Source organism: Trachymyrmex septentrionalis, unplaced genomic scaffold (genome assembly GCF_001594115.1).
Source record: "Trachymyrmex septentrionalis isolate Tsep2-gDNA-1 unplaced genomic scaffold, Tsep1.0 scaffold60, whole genome shotgun sequence".
Classification (NCBI taxonomy): Eukaryota; Metazoa; Arthropoda; class Insecta; order Hymenoptera; family Formicidae; genus Trachymyrmex; species Trachymyrmex septentrionalis.
This window is the reverse complement of record NW_017305779.1, coordinates 4273753-4280042: the sequence shown is the minus strand read 5'-3', so window position 1 is coordinate 4280042 and position 6290 is coordinate 4273753.

Genomic DNA, 6290 nt, shown 5'->3' with positions numbered 1-6290 from the left:
ATCACACACATACACACACACACACACACACACACACACACACACACACACACACAGTTAACTAGTCTCAACAGATAATATATCTAATTTTCAAACTATCAATTAGAATCCATTTGTGATTGAGTTGACATTTCTCCATAACTTTCAACTTGGCGCGAATTTCTGAATATAAATTCGAATCCGTGTTCTTCACATAATTTGACAAACATAAATAATCAATCGAAAAATATTTACGGTAGTTCAGAGTCATTTAAATGGACTTAATGTCTTAGCTGCGAGCAATATAGACACACATTTTGCAAATAAATTTATAAATTATGACTCGCAAGTTGTAATAAGTGCTTCTGTATTTTACAAAAAATATTATAGTATCGGCACCTTTAAAAAACTTGAAAGATAATTTAAAAAAAAAATATTGAACGAAATTTTGTTTTTCTTATTGCTATATATATTTTATACGAAGTTATATCAATATTGACAATATTAATTTTTAAAAGTCGATTAGCAAATGTAAATAATCGGTCATAACATTTTAGAATTTTTTTTTCTAAATTTATTTTAAATAGTTTTAATCAATATCTCTTATCAAAATATAGATTTTTTTCTAAAAATGTTGTTTAATAATAATAAAAATTAAAAAATAATAAAAATAATTTTTCATTATTTTTTAAATTACAGTATTTTAGGATCTAAATAAAATAATAAATAATAATTAATGAATAATTAAGTAACAAATGATTAAATTACATACAATATGTAATGCCTTTAATACAATTGAAATAATAAAACTTTAATAAAATAAATTATAATATATAAGACATAAAATATTTCATTTACTTAAATATAATTTTTATCGTCTCACTTTAGATGGTATTGAAATATCAAGCTCAATATGTTAATATAGCTTTTATAACTTAAGAAAAATCTTATTTTTGTCGGTCATTACAGAAAAACGGAGAGCGTATTTATTTTTAATTAAAAATAAACACTATAGCGTTACAAATCCGGGTTTTTACCCCGCTAAAAAGAAAAAAGATGTCTGGCAATTTCGAATATGGCTAATAATATAGATGATTCGAATTTACATGTGACATTTATGGAGGCCGGCGCTAACGACTAACTTTTTGCGTAGACGAAATGGTTCCATCAAGAGAAAGAACGACCGAGATCTGGAAATAAATTTCTTCTGGACATTTCTTCATGAAGATTTATGTTTATTTGCCGCCTCATCCATCGTAAATTCTAATGCTATTTGCTAACAAGATCTAAAGAAAGTGAAGGTGTCTGTGAGTATATATTGGTCTATTCTAGCAATCCGGTTTTATTTAAAAACATAAATTGCAAAAATGTTAATTATATAAAATATTATTTACTTTATCAATTAAAAGTCGGATATTAGAAGCACTTAAAAAATATCTAAAAAAAAAAAAAATAATTTTTAAAAAATCCTATTTTTATTCTTAAAAAAAAAATAATAAAATTAATTGTGTTAAAAATATTTAAAAATTAAAGAAATTAGAATAAAGTTATATCTGATTTACTGCATACAAAATTCACGTAAGAATCGAATACTGATATTATTGAGCATGATATGTGCTGGAAAATGGGTTTGATAAGAGACTTCAATAAGCACTTTGAGCCAATGGTTTCCGGGTGGGAGAAACAAGCGGGTGTTGGTGATATTGCATAAATCGGCAACCGTTTCTGATTTCGACACCGGAAACTGGCCCTCTCGTCGTTTGTTGCAAGCGCGAGATGTATAATCGTTTATAACGATTGCATAATTGTGAGCGCCGGGTTCGGTCAGTCAGGCTCGGCGAAATCGCCGAAAATTCCACGTTTCATTCGTCGCGCACCGGTTATTACACGCACGTTCCTCGCGTCACCTTGATATATACTATATACGTATACACGCATTTTGCATCGAATGCACACGATCTGCATTATACAAGCGCCGTGACATTACTTTCGCATCTTTAAGGCTCGAGCCAGTGTTTATCAAAATTCGAATTTTGTTTCTACGTTCTTTGTAACGCATATGTGTGTGTATTAAATATATATTGATTATTAATTTATTTTTAATTTAATAATTGTTTACTAATGTGCTGTACAATGCGAAATTAAAAGTGAGAAAAGTGAGAAAAGTTGACTTTTGTAAACAAAATTGATACTTCCTGTGTATAGCTATAATATAGATTTAATAATTTAAATTACGTAAATAAATCAATTTTATAATGTAAAAAAATGACGAAAATAAGATAACTATATTACAGATTATTTATTAGCCGTTTATAAAGAATGCAGAATCATATTTGTAGGCAATAAAGTTGTCAAATGTATTAACTACTAAATATGGCATATCAGCACCAAATGCCTCGTTATTGTGTAAATTGATGTAATCGAGAAGTCATTATGTAGGCGGAGCGTTTCGCGCCGTCCAAGAAAGAAAGTCAATTTCATGTTTTCAAAGAAGCTCGTTCCTGTCTTCTTTGTTCTCTATCTTCTTTGTATCATTCGTATCAATTGTGTTTGATTATTGCGGTTGCAGACAATTTTGTAGATCTCGTAACTTTTTACATGATGTGCATACCCTAAAAATATTTCTATTTTTCTTTCATATTTTTACAATTAAATAATTTATAACAAATATATAATTAATGATAAAATTTGGAAGATGTAAAAGTAATTAAAAAAGATAAAACTGAGTTTAAAAATAAAACTAGGAAAATTAAACTAATAAGATAATTATATTAAAATAATTAATAATATTATAATATTAGTTATATATGTGTATATAATAGTTTAAAAAAAAACCGCTTTTTTCAAATTGCTGAAAAGACTCGGAAAAATTTTGATTTTTTTCTGAAAAATACATTTTTTTGGAAAAATTGCTGTTTTACTATGTAAATGACATTAGCAATAAACTTAATTTTTAATGTCCTTCATAAAATTTATGTGATTTCCATGAAATTATGTAATTTTATTTTTATTAAAATTTTTAGTTGCCTTTCTATTTTTATAGTAATCTAACCTTCCTTTTGCATGGCAAAACATAAGTAGACAATTGCACAAGTGATTATTATGGTGCGGCATGATATCTCTCGCAGTCAGGAATAAAAAACAGATTTTATATTTATTTGTATTTCCCTTAAAATGTTTGTATTTAAAATGAAATAGTTATATTCGTTGAAAAGAAAAGAAAGCGAAGATGCTAAGTGAGAAAAGTAATCTGAGCGATTAAAAAATAATATATATTTATAAAGATGTAGTCATTAACTCTTAAAACTGTGAGTAAGGATAAGTTTTTAAAAAATTTTGTAATTCTTTTTATTCTAAAAATTTTTAATAACTCTTTATGTGATTTGTTCTAATTTGCTCATTGATGCAATAGTTATGTTTTGTATGTTTTATATGTTTGAGAAGATTTATAAAATACATTATTCAACTTCAATCTTTAATACAATTTCAAAATATCCGTTAATTTATACAATTAATTATCTCGTTGTCGGCTGTAGACTGTTCTGTAGACATTTTCTTTATGGAAAGAACCGAGAAACAAATATGGCAGATTTTATAAACAAATATGAATTTTTCCAATAAATTTTTCGACCCTTGAAAAAAAACCGAAAAAATCTGCGGAAAAATTGAAAAAATTTTTTCTGATCCTTTAAAACTAAAATATATATATATATATATGGAAGTAATAGTTACTATTATTAATTTTTAGCCAAAGCCATTGTGCAAAAATTTTATGAAGAAAGAAATTTTTGTAAATGATTATTTAAAAGATCTTAAAAATTTAAAAGGTAATTGATTTAATATAATTAAAGAGTGTAGAATTCAAAAATATTAAGCGTTTTGTGATCACTTTTGCAGTTTATTGTATAATAAAATTTGTTCCAAAGTTCGAAAGGATCCGTGTCCAATCGGACCTACAGTAAATAATCTATAATAAATAACTTATATAGGCCTGGTTGTATATATATAGTACTGCTGATTGGCCGACCAGATCTGGTCCAAGAAATTAAATCATTAAAATATCATAAGTCATCAGACTTAGATTAATTGAGTTTTATTGATTTCAATTCTAATAAAACATAAACTATCAGTAATTGTTTTTTTTTTTAATAAAATTTTTAACTTTGTCAAATTATTGGTTTTTCCTCAATACTAAAAAAAATATATTAAAATATTTTTAAATTCTAACTAAAAATTATATAAAAATAGGAATGTCCAATTTGGACCAAGGGATGTTCCGATTAAACCAATAGTTCCAAATCGGACTGGAAAAAATGTTTTTATATTTTTTATTATAGTTTTATTATAGTTAACATAGATGAGAGATATGATCAAAATGATTTCAAGCAAAATGAAGGGAATTAAATGATCTTTTCAACAGCAACTTCGGTTTTACGATTGGACTTTATTTACGCTTTATAGAGAGCAAAAACTGCAAATAGGTCCAATTTACCCCTACTTTCCTCTATGTCTTTCTCGATTTCCTTTCCTGTCACAAAATGTGGGCAGATCGATGCGGGGCTGATCTTCACCAAGGTCTGTTTTAAATAAGTGTTAAAGTTGCATGTGTGCGAGTTTTGTAATACATATATATATTATAATATTATTTAAGATAATAAATAACAAAATTTTTCTTATAAATTTTTATAACGTAAATAGAAACGCATTTACATGTATGAAAAAATTATTTCTTGATTTTAAATTCCGCGGCTGCTTTAAAAATTTATGCAAATCTTATGCAACAGGCACAATTGTAAAAATATACATATGCTTTCCTTTTATCTCAAAATAATATGAGGTATTTATATGAATATTTATTCACATTCTTGCATTTGCCTTGGTCTCGATTACATATTTTCAGACTTACTTTGGTTTGCTTTTTAAAAATATTTTTATAATATATAATTCGGTGCTCGAAAATGCTTGGTTAAAATAGAAATAAAATTTTTAATTTAATGCAAATAAATATCTTTTCATATAATAAAGGGAGGAAAGGAAAGAGAAAAATAGGGAAGAAGAGAGAAGGAAAGAGCAAAGTGATTGTTCAATCATCTTCGGCTAAAATGATGTTTACTTCGATAAAAAACAGGTCAGTAAAAGGTAATCTGTGACAGAAGTGACAGATATTAATTATATCAATGTAAAAATGTTCTCTTTTAATTTAATATTTCATTTTATGTTTAAGTATGTTATGATTAAAGTTTCACGGAAATTTTGTTTAATAAGACATTTATGTAATAATTAAAGATTATTAAAGAATAAATATATTTTTAATTAAAAGTGTGTATAAATAAAAAAAATTTTATAATAATTTTCTATAAAAATGTTTTACAAAATTATATTATAAAGGCTAATATATATAAATATAAAAATAAAAATAAATTTGTAATAAACATTTTTTATATAATAATTTGTTAATAAAAAAAATAGAATACATTTTAAATTTTACACAAAGATAAAAGTATTAAAATTAAAAAAAATTATACAAATTAAAAGCCCAGAATTATTTTCAAAAATTAATTCCAGAATTATTTTAAATATTATAACGTGTAAATGACAATTTTGTGAAAACGCTTTCAAGATACGATACAACTGTTTATTAGATTTTTAGGTTTATTAGGTATTAATATTTTAATACTATATTTTTAACACGTCATTTATAGACAAAGCTCTTCGGGGATTGGTTGATTTATTTAAACCTACTATTCACTTTTTCTATTTTGTAATCAAGGTGAATTATTAACATAAGGCCGTGAAAAATAAAGCATGTATTGCTGAAATTTTGTATAGCAATTTCACAGACAGATACTGTTGCAATATACTTTACTTTATTTTATTACTCTTAAGGACATTATTTCTCACGTTTCTCGCTTAAAAACAGACCGAGAGAGTGTGAAAGGCAAATATATTTAAGCAATGTGCAAAATGATGTAAAAAGACTTGTTGAAATAATAAATTAGTAGCAAAAAGTAAACCGAGATCATAAAGTCGGAGCAGAGGTCAGGCAATTAAATTCTCATTATGACAAGAATATATAATATCCGACATTACTTGCGCAAATGTACAACCTGACAATTCCTAAGCGTGGCAAGAATATGCATAAAAATATCTAATCTGTGGGTGAAAGTATCTCATATTATTTGCATATGTCGTTATAATAATAAATTTAAGATTAAAACATATGTATATATGTATACATATACATATACATATATATATATATGTATATAATATACAAATTTATGTGTATTGTATGTATGTTTGTGTAATAT